We start from the raw sequence: 27,182 nt of genomic DNA, 5'->3' as shown, positions 1-27,182 counted from the left end.
TTCTCAACTCCCTCCTCTCCGAGGGGTAGCGGATGAATCTCAACTGTCTTCGAGGGGTAGCGGATTTTATCCCACTTCTGAATTGTAATAGGCGAAAAATAACTAGGAGACTGCCTTAGATTTGAACTCGAACTCTCCGGGATCTCTGGTTCACACGCCTAGGTCTTAGGCTGTACAGCCAATACTCTTACTGTTGTGATCAACTTGTTTTCATTCCGATCCTCTATACGACCTGTCAGTCTCGACTATCTTTCCAGATCTTACACTACGGCGCGCTGATGACGTCGGTGTGTATAAGTGGACACCCGTTAGATGGTGTAGTAAGGGGAGGAATGGTGGGCCAGGTGGTCCGTCGGTGCGAATATCCATTATAGATTCGGCGGAGTGTAGCTGTCGTACGATCCTACTACCCGCGCGGGCGCGAGTACCCGTGCGTGCACGTGCACGTCTGCGCGTCGGTGTGCACGACTGGTGCGTGTATTCCGGTTCCGTGGTATTCCGGTCTCCGAAGAACGGTCGTGCGCGCTCGTGCATCGGTGGGCGGTCGTTAGTACGCGAGGGCGCCGGTGCTCGCGGCGCCACCGGTTCACTCTGCCATCGGCGCTCGCGACGTACGGACGTGTCGCGCGAGAGACGTGTGACCGCGCACGGCCTCCTCCGGTGCTTTCTCGGGCGGACAACACGAGCGCGACGAGTACGCAGCGCGGCGGTCGGTCGGGTTACGGTAAAATTGCGCCGCACGTCGCCGCGGTACGCGGTAGGACGTGCAGTCGAACCGGGTGTGTCGTGTGACATTCGTCCACTGCAGTGCGTCGAAAGTGCGCGCGTGAGAGAGAAAGAGAGAGAGAGAGAGAGAGTTTGACGCGCGAAGACAGAGAGATAGAGACGGTAACGCGCGTCGGTGTCCTTTGTGTGATTCATCCCCATCCGCGTCCGCGTTCGTTCGTCGAAACTTGGCCGCGTAGCGACGTGTCGTGCACCGCAGCACCGAGCGAGACCACGCAAAGGGAACGAGAGGACGCAGCGGTGAGAGAAAGAGAGAGAGTGAGAGGAGAAGGAGCAGAAGAGTGAAGACGGTGTGCCGAGGGGGCTCTCTCGTTCTCTCCCTCGCTGGTCGTTGATATCCATCGGTTGCGGCGCGTGTTACCTGAGCCCGTAAGAGTTTCCCCCGTGCGGGGAGCTTAAGAATCTCCTTCCATCTCTTCCCTGTTCGGCGGTGCGTAGACCTATCTCCCAACAAGGCCTGTACTACGCTCGGTCGCAACGTCGCCTCGCCTCGTCACCGACGCTCCTGGACGCTCCTCGGGAGCCGCATTTACCACGCAGCGTATAGCGTCGAAGATCGAGAAGGAGAACACGTTGGGTGAAACGCAGCTACGCGCTCGACCGCAGGCGTAACGGGTGTCTCGGTGTGACGAGTGACGCGAACGTGCCATGGAATCGTTCGCGGAATAGCGGCGTCCGGGAATAGGAAGAAAGAGAGGGAGAAAGAGAGAGAGACTTGTTCGCTCGCTCGCGAGACGACGCCGCCGCCGCCGCCGCGTGACCGGACCTTACCTTACCTTTTCGGTTTTCGTCGCGGCGCGGTCGGCGCGGAGAGCCCTCGCGAGAGGAGAGCGAGAGAACGGGGTCCGCCGGTGATGCCCGACGACGAGCTCCCGTATATATCGCGGAAGGTGACACGGCGCGTTTGTGCGTTGCAGGAGTAAACGGCCCGGCGACCTCGCGCCAGCAACGAGAGTGGGACGAGACCGAGCCGGCGAGGAGAAGTGCTGCTAAAGGAAGTTCCATCCCGTGAGTCTGCACAAAGTGATTCCTCGTTTCTCTCGTTTGCCACTCCTGACGGCGGACATCGTGCGTCTCGTGACGTTCCGTCACCGCGCGACTTTGGTGATCGACGTTATTAATTGAGATGTACGTACGTACACCGAGTGGTACACGATGTCCCGTCAACGAGGCGGTATCAGTGAACGTTACGTCCGTAACGGCGATAACGACGATCGCGGCTCCCTTTTACGATTCGTCGCGATGGGAGATTCATGACGATGTTTATACACCGTTATTATTGCGCGCGTGTATCCTGCGTTCTCGCTCGATACATCGCAAGTAGACATTGGAACTCTATAGTTCCGCTAAACTCCGTCTCGATTTATCTTATTGTCTTATTGAATCAAAACTTCGGAACAACCGATTGACGGAGCAATGCGAACTTTCGCGGCTCGTATAGGAAGCCAGCTTGTAAGCCAGTCTGCTAGCACGACGAATTTCAAAGATTGCTCCGAAACCGCCCGTGTATGTCAGTGATCGCGTTAAGATTCGCAAACATTGCGTAAAATTGATTTACTACGCCCTTCTACGCGAGTTTATTGCACGATACGAAATTTCTTTTACGCTTATTTCGTAAACATGAACGCTAATTTAATTTAATAGACATGAACGTTCCGTGCGCTCGTAAATTAATCGAAATTACGGATTCGTAAAAGCGCATTGACATTGACCAGCGCAACCGGCTGACCACCGGTAACAGTAGAAAACTTGGTAGAATAAAATTACTGATTACAAACTCCATTAAGGGCAAAGCGAATCACGGAAACGAAAGATCGGAATTTCCACGTGAAACAATATCGCGATCGTAATTTGAACTTCAGCATTAAAGAGTCCATCTCTGCATTGTGAATGAGAGACGTTTAAAAAATAAGGGAACGGAGAGCTCTGCAAACCGTATTGTCTCCGTTTTTCCTTCTCACGGAACAGATGAGTGTCGCATTATCCCGTATGAAGACGTGAAAGAACGCACGCACGCACTGCGCGAGTGAAATATGCACGTTTGTACATTTCCCTTATGCGCGTGCATTCGGTCGTTCCATTACGCATTCATACGGTAGTAGTGCACGTGAACGCGGAGTAGTATCCGTGTGCTGCTCTCCGGGAAAAGAGAAGCGGATCTGCCGTCTCCGTCTTTCGCGGAACGTTCTAAATTTCGACCGACGCCGTTTACCGGTCCGATCCTCCGTCTCTTTCGAAATCAAAACACTGACGATCGTGTTCGTGAGCAGCCTCGAACAAAGGTGTGATGCAGCACGCGTAAAGTGCGATAAGGACTTAAAAATAATCGACGCTTCAAGAGCAAACGGTACAATCATCTCACAAGCTAGCGTCAGACTACACCCACAGAAAAGATTTCTGGACTTAATGCTATTACTCTTTAATCTATCATAAAATAACATCGCTATAGCGACAATCATATTTATTATTGAAAAGAAGCATATTTTAATCTTGAATAGAAAATTCGAAAATCTAAATTTCAATAATCTTGGTGCTATCTCATTCATTTTCTCAGAAGGATTTGGATACAAATTTCTAGCAAGTTCAAAATATTCTTGATTTCACAATATTGTCAGATCTAAAAGACATCTTATTCTATTCTTCTAAGAGAATTTGTAGAATCTGCACAAAACGGCCAATATTTATGTGTTGCAATATTAAATACAAGAAATATTAAAAGATATGGAAATGTCTTATCTCGAATCTTATTTCTCAAGTAAGTATATTGTATATACTTACTTACATTTCCATATCTTTTAATATTTCTTGCATTGTAAATAACAGAAACACTTTCCCGATTTTCGATTGCAACACATAAATATTGGCCGTTTTATCGGAATAAAGGACGCAGAAGCGCCGAGTCGACGAGCGACTGTGAGAAAATGATGCGTCGACATGGACAAAGCCTACTATAAAGTGGCGCTAATATCAAATTATTCTACATAGAAGAATATATAAGCATAAATTTGTACATGTTACTCTTGTCTCAAGACAGTAAGACAATGTTATTTAATTGGAGAGAGAAGAATAGAAATTACTGATTTAAATTAAAAATTGTTTTATTTTCATATTTTTTATACTTGTGATACGATTAAATTAGTCAAGAATATTTTTCGTCTTGTTATCAGAAATCCTTTCTGAGGGTGTAACATAAGAGCGATTCGTGATTTGTGGGGATTCATTCGGGAAAATTCGTCATTCGTCGGTGTAAACCTTCCACACTACTCGCGATTCGTAGTACATCATTCATAATTCGAATGGGGTGATTCGTAATGATTCGCGTCCTTTGAGTTTCGTCAAAACACCGCTCGGCTAGCGAATTAGTGAATGGCGAATCGCACATGACTAATCGACGAATTTTTTCCCTCCACTATTCACAAATATGCGAATTACGAATCGCGCATAATTTGGCGCTAGCTTCAAAAACTTTGCTGATTTCGCTGGAAATCTCGAACGTTTTGTCAAGCATCCGTTATAGTAACGTGCAAACACGGTGCCTCGTCATTTGTTGGCTAACATAGGTCGATTTGCTATACATACTTCGTGCCTTTAATTAAAGTTGTAATCTGCATAAAAGAACAAGAGAGACCGAGAGAGATTTGCTAGTTAAACATGATTAGCGCGTTAAGTGATACTTGGCGTCATCGATCCGGGAAATTCGTGGTCACAGTTGCCGCTTTGCGATGCAATTCGTAATTTCGCAACGGATCGTAATCACGTGTCCTTCGAGGACTGCGTCCTCGAGCGGGCAGCGCGCGTAGAAGCGAAGCGAAGCGGAGCATTTAGACGTGTCGCGCGAGAAACACGTTCGTTAGCGATCGCGATCGAGTTTCGCCGCGCTCGGAATTCTCTTCTGCTTCTTTTCGTCGTGCGCGCCACGATCAACCACGAGTCAACTACGACGATGACGACGACGAGGAAATCTCGGGGAGCACTCCTCGCGAGGGAAGCAATCCGCGCGATCGACATGGCGATGCATAAATCGGATAACTGCCCATCGCTGGAATATCAACTCCGATTAGCGCTTTTCCGCGATTACATAACGCGCCAGCGTTACGTGCAGCAAAGTGCTTTACGGAAGCCTGACGTTACTGAATTATTGTGCATGTGTGCTGCTGCTACAGCACGGATCGCAGCTAATCTGGAGGACAAAGGGTTCCCGCTTGATTCTAACATGATTTATAACACTGCAGTATTGCGGATTAATTTTCACGAGCACGAGTCGCTTCTCTCGTCAAAATAATTCGCGCGGTTGCGATTACGATTGCGATTCACGGCTTTCAGAGACGAAGATGTAAGAAAGGCTCCGAGACGTTTTGCGCGATGTTTTAATAGCCACGCTCTAAAATCTAGTTTCATCCGTTTCCCTCTAGATCCGCCCGTGGAGCGGATCGCCGACAAAAAAGCGGGCAATTCTCGCGCAATGGATGCACCGGCTCTCTCGTCCCGGCGTTCTCGGAGCGAGTTAAGCCGGCAAAATCGAGAGCCGCCATCGGTAACGGATCTGCCTCGGTTTCGCGAGCGGCGGCCTCCTCGCGGCGTTTTACCGTTAACGACCTAAATCGAGCGGCGGCGGGCAGAATCGAGAGATGCGCGGCGTTTCGCGAGGGCACTTCTTGCGACGGTCTCGAGAAGTTGCGGCCGGCTCTTTCTCGTTTCACCTGCGGGCGATGTTCCCGGCGAGCGATTAACGCGGCGATGCGTTCGTTCGACATTCGAAAAGAAAATCCAGAATCGACAGCTCGGTGTTCTCGCGACCATTCGCGTGCTAGCGGTCAGCTGCCGACAATACGAAGCAAGCGATTTTCCTTACGGCACCACAAATGGGAGCTCGGAATGAAGATAAATTTCGAAAAGAAGACTCACATTACGCATTCGGCACGACTCGGAAAGAACAATAGCGCTACCCCCTTCCGGCCGGAAATGAAGTACCGTATAACGCGGTACCGGGATTCGCGAGCAGCTCCATAAGCGCGATCTGTTTGTTATCGCCGCATCGGGTATTCAACATGAGTAACAATAGTTTACGTCTGCGTGAATTACCGCATGATCCGCGCAGACGATGCATAATCCATGGACCGTGCGTGAGCCGTGCACACTTCTGCTCAGTTGTGCAGCCTAGCTTAACGCGGGTGCGGCACACTATTCTGCAGTTTGATCGATGTTATGCGCGTCCCGATGCGTCGTTCGATTGACGTTCGTCTTGATCGTAATCGACATCGCTCGCCTCGCTCGCCTGCGAGTTCTTTCTTGTAGGCCGCACGATGACGCGATGATGCTGCGGGACGATCGTGACGATTGTCGACAACCATTAAATCGAGCTCGTTTCGGGCCCGACGAAAGTGAACGCGGATCGGGGCACGGACGACGAGATTTTAATTGCGATGGAAAATGGAGGCGCGCGCATAACGGGGAGGAAAAACGCTCGGCCCCGCTCATTAGGCACCCGGCGAGCGCAGATAATTCGCACACAACGCGACGCTTGTTTGGAACGGCGAGTGTTTGCTAAGCGAACGCGTCGTTTGCGACCGCCTTTCGGCTATTAAATTCGATCTCCTTTTTGTTTTTCATCGGCGCGCGGGGAGGTCGTGTTTTATCGCGTCAGAGGAACGTATATCCCACATGCGCGTGTGTGGAAGCGCTCGCGCGCGCGTACACACGCGCACACACAGGCCACACAGGTTTTTATCGGTGATAGGTGCGCCTTGGTGGTGATTAAGCGGTCGATAACGCGACAGAAGGCCGCGCGCGGTTATAATCTCTCATTCAGTCGGAGTTCCGTTTTAGCGAAATTGCGTTCACGTCGTAATCTCGCGCGGGACCGATTTGCGTTACACCCGATGATCGAGGCTGATAACGATCAGGGGGAAAGGGGAGGGGGGGGGGGAGGAGTCGCAGCGTTCGGTGATCGGTGACCCTTTGTATGTCGATGATGCTTCCCCACGGCGGATTTGTCGTCAAATTTCGGGAAGTACGCTCGGAAAACACGCCTGGTGCCTCGCGATCGCGATTGCAAAATTGTATACACAATTGCGCGACGACACGACGATTAGGCGCTCGCTTGACAGCTGACCGACTGATAATGCATTTGCTTTAGATACGCGCGCAGCGTACGTGTTATCGTTACCGATATTACTCGCTCCGCAAATCATCCGCTGCAGCTGTTGATCGATTCGACCGATGTTATCCGTCTGATGTGACGTTATCGAGAAAATCCAGAATCGAATGAAGGATCGCGCGAGTGAGCGTTCCAGCGTGGAACGGTCGAAGGGATGCAAAGCGTCCGATTTTGCTAATTTCGGTAATCGTCGAAGAACGAGATCGTCCGAAGGAAAGTCGGAATGACACAATTTATTGGCAAATTTATGCGCAGCTGATCGCGCAGCCACGGTCGGCCCATTTCGTGCGGTGGTCGATCATCCTACGAAATCGGAACGTGACTGTAATCGTCGAAGACGAGGAACGCCATGGCGGACGGCACGTACGACGCGACTGATATCGGCATTGTGAAAACCAGCGACGTAACACACGCGTATATAACGTGCGCGTGGCATTCACGATCACGACGACAAAGAGACGTTGTGTACACGGTCGAATCGATCGAGCACTGATCGCTTGATCGATCGACTGCGCGCGATTTAATATATTTGTCTTGCGACCGGTCGTTTATTAACTACCCAGATTTCCTTATAACGTCAATTGATGGCCGAAAATTAATTAGTTATTGATTGCGTAAACTGTCGAAACTGCAAAAGCGAGGGAACGGTCTTCAAACTCGCCCGCGAGGATAAAAACGCGGCGTTTCCCCGCGTATTTATAGGATCAAAGATTGAATTAATAATCTAAATGAATCGTGTTATTTTCGATTTACGGAAGTGAGCGCTCGCGGGGCGAAAGCGGGGGTTAAATTTCATTTAAATTTTATTTAAAGAAAGAACGTTTCTCTTTGCGGATATTAGCATTTCCGTGATTATCAATAAATGATCTCCATCATTATTTAACTATGCGACTATAAATATGGCCGAAAAGGCGCGCGCGCGCGCGGGCTACTTTAGTGATATATGCGCTCGTGTTGGCATTTCGCGCGATCGATATCGACTTGGTTGCACTCGATTAATCGATCGCGCGCGGGCGCGCGATACCCACCGAATCCCGTGACCGGTCGGCGTAATCTGTACACCGCAATTAGCATACATGAATAAAGAAACCATGAATCCGCCGAGTCCACTAGCCAGCACGTCGCGAATGAATACGTATTTATGACTCCACACATTTTATTAACTCTCGTCATCTGAATGACCTATGGACGACGGTGTGTTCACGTTTCCGAATTACGTTTTCGAGATCATTGGCTCACTTGTAGAGTTCTGACAGCTGAAATCAACTAATCAATCCCAATCGTCGATTGGCATTATGAGAATATAAAAATATTATAGCTGGTAATTATAATGCTTTTTAACTACTTTATTTCTACACTCTCACTCGTTGCTAGAATATTTCGAAACGATGCAATTTTCTTCGTGGCCAATAATGATTTTCAAGTGCAAGCGCGTCGTACCTTGAAAAACATCCTGACGTGTAGAATATTGCGAATGCAAACCACTTGTTCTACGGAGAATGGCTCTCAGATTCGTTGCAGATTGTATTATGTATTTCCGTAAATACACTCACTTTGAAATATCTTCTAGCAATCTATTATTATATCACACAACAGCAGCATTCGGGCAAGTTTAATGAACGACGCGCAGTGTCGTGTCTAACTTCGTTTAACGTTGACGAGAGTCCGCGTATTAATCTCGAAATATATGGACATGCACAGCGAGATTACGGGAGAATGTAAACACTAAACTTATCGCTCTTATCAGACGTAATACCTCGCTGCGAAAATGTGAATTTACGATAATCAGCGCGCGAAATTAACGCGAAATATTCGCGCTCGATGTAGACGCGCAGTATGTACAATCCTGATTTATTATTATGATTGGATAATGATTTTGCGGTGATGTTTTCGCGAAATAAAATTCTCGGCTCTGCGTCTCGTCTTTGTTGAATCGTGAAAGCTCAACGAGGCGGCGTTCCACGGAATTCGTACGTACACAATTTGCGAAGCGCAGTAATTTCGTGCGGGTCGTCGATCGGTAGTCGACTGCTCGTCTAAAATTACATCGATCATGGCGGAAAGCGAGAAACACGAACCCGATAGTCGCTGAGCATGAATGCGCGGTGCGATTTCGCTCCGTGTGGGTTCAGCTAATTACGACGGGATCTCAAGCGGTTGCGCAGCGAGCGGAGATGAGGGCGCGATCGCCGACGAATCTCGTGCGCTTTTTATCAACTCGAGGCTTCTTTCATCTTGTTTCAATAATCAACTCCGACATGTAACATAAATCAACATGTGCATAATCGATATCCCGTTATTTCTCTTAGAAAATCGAGCGCGATCCGCGGTGGAGTCATGCGAAAGCTCGCGTAAACGAGACAAAACAAGCACATTTACCGAATCACTTTCGGTCGAGAAACGCTCGGCAACGCACGTTGCCTGGTGCTGCCGTAACAAGAAACTTTTACGACCGCTACGCACCGGCATCGCGAGTAACCGTAACAGCGTCGGGCAGCGTATCCCTCTCTCTCTACGTTTCGTCTCTCTCCGGCGTGATCGGTAAATTGGTCGAGGTTACAATGTGCGCGGCATGGAGAACGCACTGCTCGTCGGTGCGCCTTCGAATGATTTTTAGTCCCTTATTACGAGGCTCCGCTCGCTCGGTCACGCAACGCCGTTCGTATCGTGGGAGTCCCGGAGACTCGTTCGCGCGACGAGGAGACGGTCAAGAGGGACGGGGGAGGCGAGGGAAACGGAAGAGGGAGGGAGAGGAGATCGTGTCGCCGCGGCGGTGGTCCGCGGCGCGTTTTCGACGGAAATCGATCCGGGAAACGTAGCCGCCGCGCGCGTCGTCGCGCGAGGACGATGGCTACGTGCTCGCTCTCCATCTTGCCCCGAGAGCAGCGTTGCTTTCTCCCGCACTATCTCGCCTTCGCGCAGCCTTCGGTCGTTTCAGGGGAAGGGGAGAAGGGAAGAGCGAGAAGGGCACTCTCCTTCGCTCGTCCTTCCTCTATCGCGCTCTCTCTTTCTCTCGCTCGCCTGCCCGCCCGCCCCCTCCTCCTCCTCCCGCCTCCTCTTTGCCGCTCGTTGTCGTTCTCGAGGGACGACGACGACGGGGCGAGTTCCCGAAATAATCGTGCGTATCGATCCCCGCGCGACCCGTACAGGGTGAATTTATTCTCGTGCACGGGGTGAACGGTGATGTGGGGAGAGAGAAAGCGAGAGGGTTAGGGGGATGATGGGAGGGAGGAACGGAGCGAGCGTGCTTCGTTACTTAATCGCGCCGCGTTCGAAACGAGGGCCATCGCGTTCTGTACGGCCATGCCGTTCTCGGGGCTGCGTTTTTCCACGCTCCAGCGGAAACGGAACGCGTAAGCGCGATTCGAGAACTCTCAATAACGTCGATAGGATGCTAACGAACATTGAGCGGTACGGATTAAGCTGGCGGGATATCGACAATCTCTTATTTTTTAAGCCAATCAACGCTCGTCGTTGACTCTCTCCCTCTCTCTCGCTCTCATCGTATGAAAGTTTTCCGCGTATATGCGCGTATTAAAAATATTTAAAATTGTTCGGAAATGAGAGTTCACGCGAGAGATATTGCAAGTCCAACAGCAGTGAGTTTCTTTTAACGGCAAGTTTCTTCACGCGAGAGACGGCTTCCGGGATACAATAGAATTGTTGCGATACTTCAGATATAGAATCGCGAGCCTTATTGCGCAAATGTCTCGAGTGACGCATGAAAATCTCGAGTAGCAACCATTTCCGCATGACTATCATGGTTGCGAGCCTGCGGAATTTTCCTGCGTCAATTGCGTCGAAATTAACCGCGCAGGAATCACCTTTGGTGTGCGATCGAATTGCCAATCATTTTCATTTATTCTTGTCATGGAATGCCGTTTAAAGCTTCAATCGTAAGTTCAGGATCGCCTAGTTTGTTGCGCAAATAGAAATTGATACAAAATACACATTACCTATAATATTGATTATTAATTTGTACATGAGATAAATTGTCGAGATACCTGCAGCAAAAGAAAACTGAAAAGTGACGACAAAGAAGCTTTCATTGAGATTCTGAGATGCCTTTTACATCTCGCAAATCGAGAAGTATTCTTTTCCTTCTTCCTTATTTTTAAAGATATGTAAATGGTGTTTTGTACATCAGGTTAAAGATAAAACGCGAAGAAAGAGCGCGCTATGTATGCACACCTTTTATTTACCGAGAAAAAAGGGAAAGAGTGAAAGAAAGAGAGAAAGCGTGGGAGGAAAAGAGGGATGGATTGAAAATCGCAAAAATGAGTATCCGAGAGACTTGATGATTCGTTTGGCGACGCTGGAGAAACTTTTCGTGCTTTTAGCGCTGGTTTTGCTGCTCTCTTGCTCCACCAAATTCAGCTTCCTTTTTTTCCCTGGAGCTCATTGTTTCGCGCGCGCGTTTTGTCGAGATGTCGTGTCGTATTGTATTCATTGTTCGCAGGGAGAAGGGGCAGAAGACGGACTGAGAGAAGGTCGTCCCGTTGATTTAGCAGAAAATATATTCGCGTGTACATCTCACGAATATCGTTACTCTAAACTCATCTTTCGCTCAGTAATCTGCTTTTTTTTTTAATTTATCACCCGCAAAAAATTATTATTTTATAAAAATCTCTTTTTCCTGAGTGGGAGAAGAAGGATCCCACATTTAAAGAACCTGTGCTGGATTTTGTAAAATGGATCGTTTATGTTTTATTATGAATAAACAGTTTTCAAACGGGAACAGTTATGAATTTGAGAATGAATATAATCTGATATTTTGTCGTGCACTGTGTCACGCGTTTTATGATAGAACGAGAATGCGGGGAAAGGGGAAAGAACGAGAGAGAGAGAGAGGACGGGGGGTTCGTTGTACATCTTGATTTACAATTTCAGAAAATTTATGCAGTCGAGACTTGTAATTAAATGTGCATTAATTATGATAAACACATTTATGCGACATATAAAGCAATTTGAATTTCTTAGAATATTAATAGTTAATGTAATTGAATGTAGATAACTGCTCTTAATTTTGATGGCATGACAAGTCGCTTAGGATTAGTCATAAACGTGTTTCAAATACGCTCGTAACAACTCCAATTAATTTAAAGAGATAAATGTCCGTTTAACATTAATTAAACAGATAAATGTTAACGATTGTATGAGACGGCAGGTATTGACGGCATTCGCAAAGTCAAGGCTGTGCAAGCAGGATTCCGAATATACAAACAGTGGTCAACCAGGCGTGAAATTATCTCTTTCTCTTTCCCTCGAGAAAGACAAAAGGTACTCCGAAGTTGCACTCGTTCTCGCTACTATTTTACAATCATTTCTGAAATTCCGACGTTTATTGAAATGTGTTTATTAATACGAGAAGTCGCTTTTTATTATTCATTTGCGTTTCTCTCTCCGCGCGCTCGTAATTACGACAAAATTAAACATTATTTTTCGCGAGTGAGGTAAATCTACATATTTGCAGATTACGTCCTGGTTTAAATTTTATTCCAATTTTTAATGAGCTGAAGGATCAAGCAATTCTGACGAAATTCAAACTAACATTCACTCAGCCGCAGCATTTGATTTCGTACTTATCGCTCTCGTGTTATCTCGACAAATAATCAATTAAATAAATAACGTTTTCTAAAAATCGTCGTTACGATAAAGACGTGAACGTGTATTTAATTATCCTTCCGCTTTGATTTATCTATACGTCCGGTCTGGGACAATCGTTCGAACCGTCGCGACGGTTCGGAATTGCGAAAAGAGCAGAATCACTCGTCAGGTAAAAACTTCGTTTTAGCAAAGTGTGCGCGTCGCATTCCGATCGCAAAGCGGTACTTTGGACGATACGCTGCAACCTTTCTTAATTCTAAGGTAGCTCCACGAGCAAGTCCGAGCTAAAATGTAACCCAAGATCCAGCATGAGCGAGCGGCGGTTCGTGCGAGCGTTCGGAGCGAGTAGACTCATCGCGCGCGCGCGCGCGCGCGAGAGAGAGAAAGAGAGACAGGTAGAGACAGATAGAGAGAGAGACCTTCCCCCGAAACGGGCGCACGAAACTCGTTTTAGCTTCATCCTCGCGGCGCGGCGAGGCGGATCTCTCGCAGCGTTCCTTTTCACACAACGACCGACCGACACACGCATTTCGTCCAGAAGTCACGTCGTGTCGTATTCGTTGTTCGGGCAAGACGGGCGGAGAAGTAAGCTGAGAGCGTCGAGAGGCATCGACGATCGCGCGCGCGCGAGAGAAGCCTCTGAGAAGCAGAGAATAGGCGAGGTAAGACCTCGCCGACCGTTGAAATCGTGCACTTGCGGGTACGATGACTCTATCTCCGCGGCACGCAGACGGAGTCCCGGGGAACGAATTCACGATTAGGTTGACCGATTATCCGTTATTTATCGCCGTTGCAGACGGAGATTTCTGAAGAAAGAGAGAGAGAGAGAGAGAGAAGTCCCAAGCGGAATCCGGGTCTTTAGCTTCTACCTGCTTGTGGGATCGGTCACCCGAAATCCGTGAGTTTCTGTGGCACAATGTGATCATCGATTCTCACACTGAGAAAAATGATTTGATCGTATCAACAAGACGTATCTGATAGAATGCATTTTGGTTAAACTAACCAAGAATTTCTAGTTATCACGATAGGACTGAATATTTTATAACTAGAACGTTTGATGGACTGTACTGTAAGAATTTGGTTAGTATTTTCCAGTTGGATCTATAAAACTTCTAGTTATATTACACTAGACATAAGAACAAACGAAGATGCAATCAGAATTCTGGTTAATCGCAGGGCACTCCAGCAGCATTCTATTGTTTCGTGTCGTGCGTGTTGATGCATGTTCGGGAAACGGATCGGCACGGACGGCACGTTTTCCTCCTGTAGTGAAATGAAATTAGTTAGTGGAATGGCTGTGAAGTGATGGCGGATGAAAAAACGCGTTCTCTTCTTATATTTTTTTATACAGGGTGTCCCGTAATAATCGCCTAATCTCTCGTATGCCAATAGAGCAGATCGAGATGAAGAGAAAAGTCCCATACGATTTTGCGATATTGGCAATAATAATCCTATACCTCGAGCGGCTCGGCACTTGCCTCCGCGCGCTCTGGATTCGCTTGACTTTAATATGCAATATTTCGATTATTATTGCGAATATCGCAAAATGATATGGGGCTTTTCTGTTCATCTCGATCTGCTCTATTGGCATGCGAGAGGTTAGGCGATTATTACGGGACATCCTGTATAAATATCAACATGATATTTCATTTACAGCAATCCAAGAAAACTCACGGTAACGAAACAGAAAAACGTTTCTTTTCACTAAACAGTCATGTTAATTTAACTAAATACATTTAGTATTATTATCAAGAAAATCTGGTAAATTTAACAGGAAGGAATTAATCATGCTCATCTGGTAATTCCTAAAGGAATTCTGATTCGTCCATTTTCCAACAGACAAACTGGTTGGACCTACCAGATTTCTAATTAATGCAACCAGATTTTTTTCAGTGCAGTCAATGGAAGGTCCTGAAGGTGTTAAGAATATATAGTCTCGTGTAGCATTAATATAATAATACCGCGGCTCGCGGTGCGCACCGAGCACTTTTGGATGAAAGTGTGTCGACACCCCTCCCCTCCCGTGTTAATCAATTTCGCTGCAGTCGTACTTTTCTCTTTCTTCCCTTGCTATCAGCATCGTCGTCCAGCGTCCCCACGGTCGTCGTGGAAATTCGATTTCTGTGCAAACGAGTGAAATCAAGAAGAAAGCGGCGAACATATACAGACACACATACACGTCCTGTAGCAGCGGAACCGAGCGAGGAGAGTAGAAAGGCCGCGCCTTTGAGCGTGTCCGAGCGCGCTTGAGCGTGTGCGCGCGCGTACTTGTGTACAAGAGGATAGGACAAAAGGCGAAGGGTGTAAGAGAGAAAGAGAAAGAGAGAGAGAGGACGGGCGAGAGAAAGGATGCGCTCGGGTTCTCGCCGGTGATCGAACGTGGGCCTCGTTGTTCGCTACGTGGCCGAGAGTCGAAAGAGAGGAGGGTCTGGGAGCTGGAAAAGCCGGACGGACGAGGGGATGGGATGAGTGGGGAGGGGAGAAGAGGAAGAAAAGGTGGCAGAGGTGAGAGAGACAGAGAGAGAGAGCGCTGTGCTTCTCTTTTCGGAGCGCGGGGAGACGTTGCGGGAACGGCATTGCGCACAATTGCGTGTGTCGCGACGAAACGTCGCGTCGTGCGCGCGATAAATTGTAACGCGGCGTTCGAAAACGATTGTCGTCAATTATTATTACGATTACGATCCGAATCAGCGCGGAAGGATATATATGAACGGACGCAACGAGGGACACGTGACAGCCACCCGGTTTGTATCGTACTTCCGAGCGAAACGTATGAAACGTTTAATTCCACGAGTTACGTTCGTTACCCTCGCATTTATTTTGGATATCCACGTTCAGTGACGTAAACGTAAAAACAAATTTGTACGTACGCGAACGCGCTCGCAATTTTTATGAATGCGAAAACGAATGCGCGCGCGGCGTTATAAGCTTGCACTTCGACCGTTTTATCTATGTTTACGATACGGGGTGCGTGTGTGCGTGCGTGCGCATAGTAGTATCCCGACTACTGCAACTTCCTCCACGTAACAGCACGCAGCTTCTGACGGCCGTTCCTGCCGGTTGATAATTAATTACGTCCATGTAAATATAGAATTCGTATCGCGCGAAAACGGCTCCGCGCTGGCAAACTGCGACCGTAAAATCGGCCGGGGCGGACGATAGTCACGTGTGTGAGATTACGAGGGGACCCTGAAGTTTTCCCTTTACCGTTAGCGATGTCGACCCCGGACCGCCCCTGTTGGGGTCGTTCTACATCGAGTGACCGATCGTAGGCCGTTTTACTACATACGTACGTACGTACGTACGTACATTAGAACAATCTGTTCGTCCAAGTCGCTCCGTCCGGTTTCATCGTTTCCTTGTGTAAGAGGCGAAAAATAACTAGGAGACTGCCTTAGATTTGAACTCGAACTCTCCGGAATCCCTGGTTCACACGCCTAGGTCTTAGGCTGTACGGCCAATACTCCTACTGTTGTGATCAACTTGTTTTCATTCCGATCCTCTATACGACCTGTCAGTCTCGACTATCTTTCCAGATCTTACAGCTCGGCCAGCCTGACATTACATTCGTCCCCGAATGTCTCCAAATCGTCGGTTCACTCCACTTGAGTCCCTCCCAACCTCCATTTTTGGTTCACTCTTCTGAGTCCCTCCCAACATCCATTTTTGGTTCATTCTTCTGAGTCCCTCCCAACCTCCATGTTGGTTCACTCCTCTGAGTCCTTCCCAACCTCCATGTTGGTTCACTCCTCTGAGTCCTTCCCAATCTCCATGTTGGTTCACTCCTCTGAGTCCGTCCGGACCTCCATGTTTAGGCTTCACTACCGGCCAGCTGCTTCTCAACTCCCTCCTCTCCGAGGGGTAGCGGATGAATCTCAACTGTCTTCGAGGGGTAGCGGATTTTATCCCACTTCTGAATTGTAAGAGACGAAAAATAACTAGGAGACTGCCTTAGATTTGAACTGGAACTCTCCGGGATCCCTGGTTCACACGCCTAGGTCTTAGGCTGTACGGCCAATACTCCTACTGTTGTGATCAACTTGTTTTCATTCCGATCCTCTATACGACCTGTCAGTCTCGACTATCTTTCCAGATCTTACAGCTCGGCCAGCCTGACATTACATTCGTCCCCGAATGTCTCCAAATCGTCGGTTCACTCCACTTGAGTCCCTCCCAACCTCCATTTTTGGTTCACTTTTCTGAGTCCCTCCCAACATCCATTTTTGGTTCATTCTTCTGAGTCCCTCCCAACCTCCATGTTGGTTCACTCCTCTGAGTCCTTCCCAATCTCCATGTTGGTTCACTCCTCTGAGTCCGTCCGGACCTCCATGTTTAGGCTTCACTACCGGCCAGCTGCTTCTCAACTCCCTCCTCTCCGAGGGGTAGCGGATGAATCTCAACTGTCTTCGAGGGGTAGCGGATTTTATCCCACTTCTGAATTGTAAGAGGCGAAAAATAACTAGGAGACTGCCTTAGATTTGAACTCGAACTCTCTGGGATCCCTGGTTCACACGCCTAGGTCTTAGGCTGTACGGCCAATACTCCTACTGTTGTGATCAACTTGTTTTCATTCCGATCCTCTATACGACCTGTCAGTCTCGACTATCTTTCCAGATCTTACAGCTCGGTCAGCCTGACATTACATTCGTCCCCGAATGTCTCCAAATCGTCGGTTCACTCCACTTGAGTCCCTCCCAACCTCCATTTTTGGTTCAATCTTCTGAGTCCCTCCCAACATCCATTTTTGGTTCACTCTTTTGAGTCTCTCCCAACATCCATTTTTGGTTCATTCTTCTGAGTCCCTCCCAACCTCCATGTTGGTTCACTCCTCTGAGTCCTTCCCAATCTCCATGTTGGTTCACTCCTCTGAGTCCGTCCCGACCTCCATGTTCAGGCTTCACTACCGGCCAGCTGCTTCTCAACTCCCTCCTCTCCGAGGGGTAGCGGATGAATCTCAACTGTCTTCGAGGGGTAGCGGATTTTATCCCACTTCTGAATTGTAAGAGACGAAAAATAACTAGGAGACTGCCTTAGATTTGAACTGGAACTCTCCGGGATCCCTGGTTCACACGCCTAGGTCTTAGGCTGTACGGCCAATACTCCTACTGTTGTGATCAACTTGTTTTCATTCCGATCCTCTATACGACCTGTCAGTCTCGACTATCTTTCCAGATCTTACACTTGTTTATTAGTGGTCGGAAGGCGAAGTTCTCGCTGAATTTTCGTCGGGTTTTATCGAGAGATGCACTTATCATTGATAAAAGTTTGTCGGATGTTTGAAATATTTTGAGATATAAATTGATGAAAGGGGCGATAAATGCGTGCAATATTGGTACTCGGCAGGGTTTTTCGCTCATTGTTATTAAACAACGAGAGAATATTGATTATTCGCGTAAAGGGATGTTGTGTTGCAATATGAGCGGATATGCAGCTTATTAAAATTCATTTATCTCTCCATTTATTAGGTCTTGTTGATCCTTTTCACGAAAATTCCTACATTAATATTCTTTACGACGCGAATTTGCGCCGCGCTCGACGCTCATTTTTATTTATCCTTTTTCCCGTTGGCGCTAGAACAATGAACGTCTATTATACGACGCACTCTTTCACTCTTTGACGCTGGATGATTTAAATGACAATGACCGTGTCAAGTGGAGTTAGTTCTGGACACTGTGCTCGGCTACTCGATCGGCTCTCTCTCTCCCTCCCTTTCTCTCACCATTATGCTAATAAGACGTATTGTTGTCGGTAACGATCACATGTTAGCTGGATACTAATCCCGCCTTTGTTTACTTACTCGCTCAGAATTTAAAGTGTCCCAAGAATCCGCCTGCCTGTCCGATCTTTAAGAGAAAATTACGTTATCAAAACATAAAAGCACCCATGGCATGATAATCACACACGAAGTGATTTATAAATTGAAAACGCAAACGCAGACTTGAAATTTGATTTTTGAGGTTTTCATATCACAATAAATAAGAAAATAAAATAAGTAATCAAAGTAAATAAGAATGCAAGGCTTGAAGCTCTTCGAGATTACGGATTACGATCGCGGCGTTGAACAATCGCTAGCGTGCCCAAATGTCTCAGCATCGCGCACACCGCATCGTCGAATATTAGTCAAACGGCATGCATCGAACGGCGGATGTACGTCGACGCGAATATTGCATAGAGAGTACACAATGCGTGTATATTCACGCCCGAGGAAAAATGAGCGCGTGCGAGTATCGCGCCACACGTTCGACGATGCGTTCGGTGATAATCGAATTCCCGTAACGTTTAACGATGTCTATCGACTCATTAGGACATTAGGTGTTGCCCATTACAGTGCAGGGGAGACACGGTTACACGAGGGCCACCGCGTGATCGATACGAGTTGACTGGCACATTCGTGTGTGTGTGTGTGTGTGAGAGAGAGCGAGAGAGAGAGAGAGAGAGAGAGCTGCGGCGCACGTGAAATGAAATTGAAGCAGAACAGCGGATCGTTGTTGGATTTGTGTTTACGTTTGTGTTCTATCGCTTTTCTCACGAGCTCTCTCCCCGCATCGCCGATAAACTGTTTTATAATCTATTAATCTATTGGTCGTGTTAATTGGGCATATACACACATCAGTACCACACAACACACACACACACACACACACACACACATTCGGATTTCTTTATGGGGACGCTATTGGACGCGATATCGACGAGCACCGGCGTAATCTAATGTGAGAATTGAATCGGATAAATGACTCGGTTAACTCAGACAACTGTTAATCTGCCCGATGAATGATTCGTCGGAATAATCGATTTAACGTACGATCGGCGGCGAGTTAATGTAACGCGGGATGGAGAAGAAGAGACGCGCCGCGCTTTCGGTGCATTAACGAACAGACGCAAAACTGGCGCATAATGAAAAATAATTTATCGCGGATGCTCGTGTGCCGTTTATGCAATCGACGGTTGCGAGGGGGCTCATTGTTGCCGCGATTCCATTCACGGCGATTATTTGTCTCGTTTAATATAGACCTCGTCTTTCTGCGCGGACTCGTGAGAGAGATCAATGACAGATGTTGCACAATACGCTCGAACAATGGATCGGCGACATGGAGATCCCGTCCGATTGCTCGCACTGCTCGTAATAAGATGGAGCGCCGTGCAATTCATTAAATAATTAGCGCGCGTAAAATATTGGCCGCGCGCGAGTTTACGTTTCGATTCGACTCGAATCGTGGAGCGTTGTGGACTTATACTATTGAGAAGATTTATAATATTTACGGCTATCAAAGGCTGCAAATCTGTATTGTTTCTTCATATAACCGGAAACGAGATACGGGATTTTTGTTTGGAAAATTTATACGGTATCGCGTTGTTGGGTTTTGTATGTTTTGTACCGCTGGCGGAGGAGAGAGTATTTTTCGCGTCGCTGACATTTCGCGACGCGTCGCGATTCCGATTCGCGACGGTGCGCGGATACGTTTTGACGCACTTGCGAAATATACCTTGTTGACGTGACGAATTTCTTTCTTGGCGCAATCGCGAAACTTGTGCATACAGGAAATAAAGAGGATACACGTGACATTGTACGCGGAAAATAAACGAGTGATTACTGCATTTATGCAGATCTCGTGTTTTACAATCGCCTCGCCAGCGGCACGTTTTTCGTGCTCGCCTCGCGTTGGAATGAATCGGCAGCAGTTTCACGCACACGTTAATCGCGTCTTGGAAGTCTTTGTTCGTAATCACATTCTTAATCGCCTAATTTTAATCACACAGAAAACTTATAACAAATTTCGATATTGTCGACTCTTGCACCCACAGAAAAGATTTCTGGACTTAATGCTATTACTCTTTAATCTATCATAAAATAAGATCGCTATAGCGACAATCATATTTATTATTGAAAGAAGCATATTTTAATCTTGAATAGAAAATTCGAAAATCTACATTTAAATAATCTTGGTGCTATCTCATTCATTTTCTCAGAAGGATTTAGATACAAATTTCTAGCAAGTTCAAAATATTCTTGATTTAACAATATTGTCAGATCTAAAAGACATCTTATTCTATTCTTCTAAGAGAATTTGTAGAATCTGCACAAAACGGCCAATATTTATGTGTTGCAATCGGGAAAGTGTTTCTGTGTTTCTGTTATTTACAATGAATAAGTGCAATACTCTACAAGAAATATTAAAAGATATGGAAATGTCTTATCTCGAATCTTATTTCTCAAGTAAGTATATTGTATATACTTACTTACATTTCCATATCTTTTAATATTTCTTGCATTGTAAATAACAGAAACACTTTCCCGATTTTCGATTGCAACACATAAATATTGGCCGTTTTATCGGAATAAAGGACGCAGAAGCGCCGAGTCGACGAGCGACTGTGAGAAAATGATGCGTCGACATCGACGAAGCCTACTATAAAGTGGCGCTAATATCAAATTATTCTACATAGAAGAATATATAAGCATAAATTTGTACATGTTACTCTTGTCTCAAGACAGTAAGACAATGTTATTTAATTGGAGAGAGAAGAATAGAAATTACTGATTTAAATTAAAAATTGTTTTATTTTCACATTTTTTATACTTGTGATACGATTAAATTAGTCAAGAATATTTTTCGTCTTGTTATCAGAAATCCTTTCTGAGGGTGTGCTCCTTCCACGATAACTTACATGTGCATCATTGCGTGCAATAGTTTACACAATGTATTCGGCGCGATAATAGCGAGGATGACCGACGGATAAAAATAGCGAGCAAGCGAGATAGAAAGCGTGGGAATGAATCGGCAGGAATATAATAAAGAATTCGCACGTAAACTCATACGATAGCTTCATTGGAATTATTATTTCGCATCTAACGTGATGAATCGCGGGATGAAAGATTTACGTAATAACACTAAAGCGGCGCTACCTTTAACGCGACTAACAAGCGAACGATCGAGGCTGCAGTGATTCGTCTCGCGACACGTACATACATATACGCGGGCTCGTACGCACCTGACGCACGTTATTTCGCTCGTTTCTCAAGCCGTACCTTCCCGCACGCGATTCCATATATGTAAGAAGGCCGACGTTACGCGCAACGTGCCTCTTGAAACTCGATAAGCGTGTATGCGTGGCACAGATTTGCACCACACGCGCGTGCACACACGCGTATCGAGCGCGCACGGTAGGAGAGTGCACAATAATTCCGCCTCGTTCGCGCAGCTGTCTTAAAAAAAATGGAGAATGGTCTCCCGGTATAAAAAGCCGATGCTCCCGCCTAGACTCCGCCCCGTGCAGACGAACAGAGCCAAAAAACTTTACGCTTTTTTTTTCGTCACTGAGGGACGCCGGAGAATTCCCTCGTTCAAAGAGAAAGAGAGAGGGAGAGAGATCGGGCGCGACCTTTATACGCAAAGTTCGATCGGCACGTCAGCTGTTACGCGTTAAGTACGCGTAAAAACGCTTAGTTGCCGATTGCCAACGTTATATCGCGATATATTAAGGAGTTATGAGCTATAATCTCTCTCTTTTGTCTGGAAATTGAAGAATCTGAGTACATCATTTGAAAACGGATAAAAGTACATGCATTATTCCATGTTCATTATCGTTAATTAATGTGGCGATAACTTTTTTCCTTTCGTTTTTTTTCGGTTCTCTTCGTGCTACGCGCAAGAGTTAAACATTAAACTCGCGGGCGGGATGAATTTTATGCCCATAAAGAACTTTGAAAAGTACGGTGAATGGGACGCGTGCGCGTGATGTAATCCTCTTTTGCGTACTTTTCTCGGATGAATATACTACCTGCTTGTATAAGTTACTTTTTTAACGTCTCTAAAGAGCGAGCGAGGCAAACGAGATTTATTAAAATCTCGGGCATAAGATACTTAAAGTATCAGATTCTTTATTCCGCGAATTTTACCTTTTCTATCTGAAGCGCAACCGAAAACAAAGAGAGCTGCAAAGGAGGAGGCCAAAGGGGAGCAATTTTCCGTAATAGTCCGCTACCTACGGAATAGACAACAAATAAAAAAACATCCTATCACTCAAAATTAACAGCATCCGCAGTCCATCTCAAGTCCATCGTTCGTAAGCCGCGCTGCCGCTACAAATTCTTCCAAACTTTTATTTCCCGTAACAAAGATACTCGTGATATAAATTGCCACCTGTTTCTTCTCTCTCTCTCTCTCTCTGTGTTCAATAATAACAACTCACCGCGAGTGTTTCGCGAACCATTGCAAGTGCAGCCAGTGGAGTGCAACTTGGAAGACATTGGCCCGAGTAGGGCCACCAGCTAGGGCCGACATTAATTGTGACATATCGGCCATTGAGCAGCTCGACGAGGACGAGGGCTGACTAATACCGGTATTCAGGTTTTCTGCATTATACGAGTCGCCGGCCGCGTTTTCTATTGATATATCGCTCTCCTGCACTCTCCTGCAACGTTCGTTCTCCGTTTTAACCGAGGGACGAGTCGAGCCGGCCCTCTCGCGCGTTATTGATTAATGTATTCGATATTCCCGATCGACGCCGTCGCCGACTTCCTCCTCCCCCTCTCGCCGCCTTTCGCTCGCGTCTCCCACCCCCCCTCCTCTTCCCCGTCCACCCAATCTTATCGATTACCTATATTCGATTTTAATTGTCCGCTATCTCTCCGGCGTTACGTCACCTCGCATTAATTTCTACACCGCTTTCCACTGCATGATCGCGGACTATGATTCTCTGATACGCGTGCACCGAATACAAGTGATATAAGTGAATTGCCGTGCCTCGGTTTTATATGCTCGGCTACATATCACGTCGCACTATCACGTCGATCTTTCGTCGAGTCACTGTTTAATATGGTAATAAATGAAGTACTGCACGTGGTCCGTGAAATTTTTCTGTTTTTTTAACGCACGAGAGACGGAATTTTCTGTGGAAACAGTATATACGCGGACAAGTATCCTATAAAAGTCGCTTGCAATTGACGTGGCGATGATGCACAAGTGCAACGGGGAAACTTTAGCAAGTTTCAAACTACCGGAACTATTGCGCAATTGGCAAGTCGCTTGTACATCTCCGGGACAACGAATGCGACCAATTTCTGCTTTCGCGATCCCGAGCGCGGTAATTATGTCGGACTAATCATCTCGCACGCGATCTCCCACGCACGTTTCGACGTCTCGGATCGATAGCGCAATGCCAATCTGCCGGGACAATCCGAACGGGCGAAGCCGCATGGAAGCGTTTAATCGTCGCTCCCCCATAACCGATTTCGACGGACGTTGCTGCATGCGGCCCCCAATTTGCATTCCTGTCGGCCGACCCTCCGTCCGCCGGGGAAGACATTCAAAGCTCCTCTCCCTCTCCCTGCTCCTCCGCCCTGGCAGTTCCTCTCCCGCGAGGACGCTTCTCGACGTCGCCAGCTAAACCGCTCATTTGGACGCCGGCCATCTCGGGGTTCGGACGCGCGCGAGACGCAGTCGCGATTCGGTGGCTGCCGTCAAAAATCACCAACGTGGTGGTTTCGTTCATTTTCTCCGTTCGCGCGAGGAAATTCAAGAGGATGGACGTAGCTCGGAGTCGCCCTATCTTGACTCTGCGCGAAAATGACGATGACAACGCTGATGACGACACGCAGAGCTCTTGATCTCCGCACTCTCTCTTTCTCTCTTTCCCATTTTCTTTCTCTTTCGCTCTTTCGTTGGCTCTTTCTCTCGCTTTTCGGCTCTTCGCTCGTTCCGTAATCTGTACGGCACGGCGGGCCGCGATTGGACCGCGGAAGGGATCGTCGGAAAGGAACAGCGCGGGTGCGAGGGAGACGACGAACGAGCCAGGAAGGGACCGCGGGCGGCGGGGCCGACCGACGCGGGGGGGTGGGAGGGAGGGTGTTACCGTCGCATTTCAGAGAGAACTTTAGCGCGTTACGAACGGAGGTAGGCCAGCCGCGAGAGCGAGAGAAGCGGTGCTCGACGAGGGGAACGAGGGAGAGAGCGTGGCGGGCGACGGTGATGTCGGAAAGAGACAGTGGGGGACAGAGAGACGTAGACGACAGAACGTGGGACGTAGAGAGAGAGAAAGGGGTGAGGCAGCGCGGGGGGAAGGGGATCCACAGAGCCGACACGTCTCTCTGGCTATGCTGTACGCCGCCAGGCTACCCTGCTTCACATCGGCTCCGTATGACTCTCTCGCTCCCTCTTTCTCTCATCGACGCGACCCAGCTCGTTTCTCCGCTCGTCTCCATCTCTCTCTCTTCCTCTCTCTTCGTTCGCTCGCCGCGTGGCACTCGTTCGTTCTCGCTCTCGGTCGCCGCTACGCTGCCTCTGGTCTCCTGGTTCCTCTCTGCCCGCGCTCGTTCGTTCAATACTCTGTGAGAGAGAGAGGTAGGGGCGGGTGGCTGAAAGCGGGGGACGGGCGGCAGAGGCCAGGGGGAGAGAAGCGGCGGCGGTTCTCTCGCGCGCGCAAACCCAACGGACTCACGGAACACGATTCCATCGTTGGTTGGTGGGCTACGGATGGTTCGTTCGCACGATCGAAACCAGCCCGGACGAAGGAGAGCCGAGGGAGAGCAGCGGGAAGACCCCGGGCGCCCCATCGCGCTAATGCGGAATGAAACCGCCGCGCGATCGAGCCGAGACGAGCGCGCGTGCATCTGCGAGAGGCGGCGAATCGGACATCGCGTCGTTTCTGAATAGTTGACGAGCTCGTTTACGGCTGGCTAATAATATGGTTTCCGGATCGAACCGGCGAAACGCGATGCTGACTTGCACGCTGCACCATCCATCGGTTATTTATTGGATAATTTCGAGGAAAAAAATCCCTGGAGGTGCATGCGTAGATTCGAAAGTAGGTGTCAGGGGTGAATCCGAAACGGATAATGAACGATGACGACTACTCTCGGCCACTGATGAACGGAATCGCGACATAATGTAATCAACAGAATTAATCAACACATTAATCCTGGAATATCCATATTCATTTGTCACGTGTGTCATCGTATATTATTATACGTATGTATTAGGGGTGTGATTTAGTTTTGAGGGTTTTGCAACAGATGGCTGTAGTGTCAGTTTGTTCCAATAGCTGTTTCCGATAACTGTTGTTTCTTACAGTGTTCACATTATCCATGACATTTAGTAGATTTATAGCAATAGATGCAATCACAGTCGTGTTTATATCATCGTAAAAATGCAACTTCCGAAAACTCTTTAGCATTTTCGACATGCGTTGCTTTTGTTTTTTGATCAAAAGAAAACTGCGGCTGACGGTTATAGAATTCTTGTGGAAACTTATGGTGATTCTGCCCCATCAATTAAGACGTGTGAATACTGGTTTAGACGCTTTAAAAGTGCTGATACTGATGTGAAGGACAAAGAACGCTCGGGACAACCAAGAAAGCTTGAAAATGCAGATTTCCAAGCATTATTGCACGAAAATCCAACAGAATCCACTTCAGAACTTGCCAGAGCATTAAATGTTGATCGTACAACAGTTACGAAACATTTACATGAAATGGGAAAAATTCAGAAAGAAGGGAAATGGGTTCGACATGAATTATCGGAAAGTGCCATTTGAACATTTGCATTTCGTTGATCGCCAGGCAAAAAAAGAAGAGTCTTTTGTCTCGGATTGTTACTGGGGATGAAAAGTGGATCTATTTTGATAATCCGAAACGCAGAAAATCATGGGTGGATCCAGGCGAACCATCAACATCCACTCCGAGACGCAATATTCACGGTTCAAAAGTGATGCTCTGTATTTGGTGGAATAGTGTACTATGAGCTGTTAAATCCGCATGAGACTGTCACGGCTGATCGTTATCGACACGAATTGTACAAGTTGAAGCAAGCATTGGACCAAAAACGACCACCAATTGCGAGTAAACGACGGAAAGTGATTCTTCTTCGTGACAACGCTCGACCTCACGTTGCGTTATCAGTGAAACAAACACTTAGAGCTTGAATGGGAAGTCTTACCGCACCCCGCGTATTCTCCGGACATTGCTCCATGCGATTATTATTTGTTCCGGTCGATGCAACACGCTTTAGAGGATACACACTTTGATAATTTGGAAGAAGTGCGAAAATTCGTCGACGAATGGATCAACTGAAAAGAAGAGTGATTTTATCGCGGTGGAATCCATCTCTTGCCAGAAAGATGGGAAAAAGTTATAGAAAACGAAGGAAAATATTTTGATTGAGGTATTCATTCATTATCATATTTAAATACATGCGTTTTTGAGCAAAAAAAACCCTCAAAACTAAATCACACCCCTAATACATCACTGCAGGTTCAGAGTATCTCTGACGCTCCATCCCTCGCCTCTCTCTCTAGTTTCTTCAATTGAATATTCCACACTTCATTGACGATAAGTAATACGTACTACTCGCAACGCGAGTCTATCTAGAAGTAATAAAAAATTATACTCCATTTTACCGTTCGTAGAATTCATTCGAAAGATACGGATACGTATGTGCGAATTGCAGTTCAACAAACCCCATATAGCAGCCTACACCGTTGATGCATAAGCGACGGCGATTTCCGTTAATCTTTAGCATGCATATGAAATTACGGCGAATGGAATCACGCACTCGCGGAATTACACGATATCGGCTGTTTATTCATCTCAATATCCTGTTAACACTTTTGCCCTCGATTAAACCCGATTCCT

The 27,182-nt window shown here is 47.2% G+C and overlaps 1 protein-coding gene across 15 annotated transcripts in view; it reads left to right on the top strand.

Moving 5' to 3' along the window:
• Positions 1–594: 594 nt before the first annotated feature.
• Positions 595–27,182, top strand: part of LOC105278586 (bromodomain adjacent to zinc finger domain protein 2B) — a 190,440-nt gene continuing 163,852 nt past the window's right edge. For 9 of the 15 annotated variants that reach the window (XM_026973355.1, XM_026973367.1, XM_026973356.1 and 6 more), the window contains exon 1: positions 595–1,794. The gene's annotated coding sequence lies outside the window, so the exon portion shown is untranslated. The remainder of the gene's footprint in view (positions 1,795–27,182) is intronic. The other 6 variants (XM_026973365.1, XM_026973364.1, XM_026973363.1 and 3 more) reach the window with 3 other exon arrangements.

Source organism: Ooceraea biroi, chromosome 10 (genome assembly GCF_003672135.1).
Source record: "Ooceraea biroi isolate clonal line C1 chromosome 10, Obir_v5.4, whole genome shotgun sequence".
In the NCBI taxonomy this organism is placed as follows: Eukaryota; Metazoa; Arthropoda; class Insecta; order Hymenoptera; family Formicidae; genus Ooceraea; species Ooceraea biroi.
This window is presented reverse-complemented; position numbering and strand designations above follow the sequence as displayed.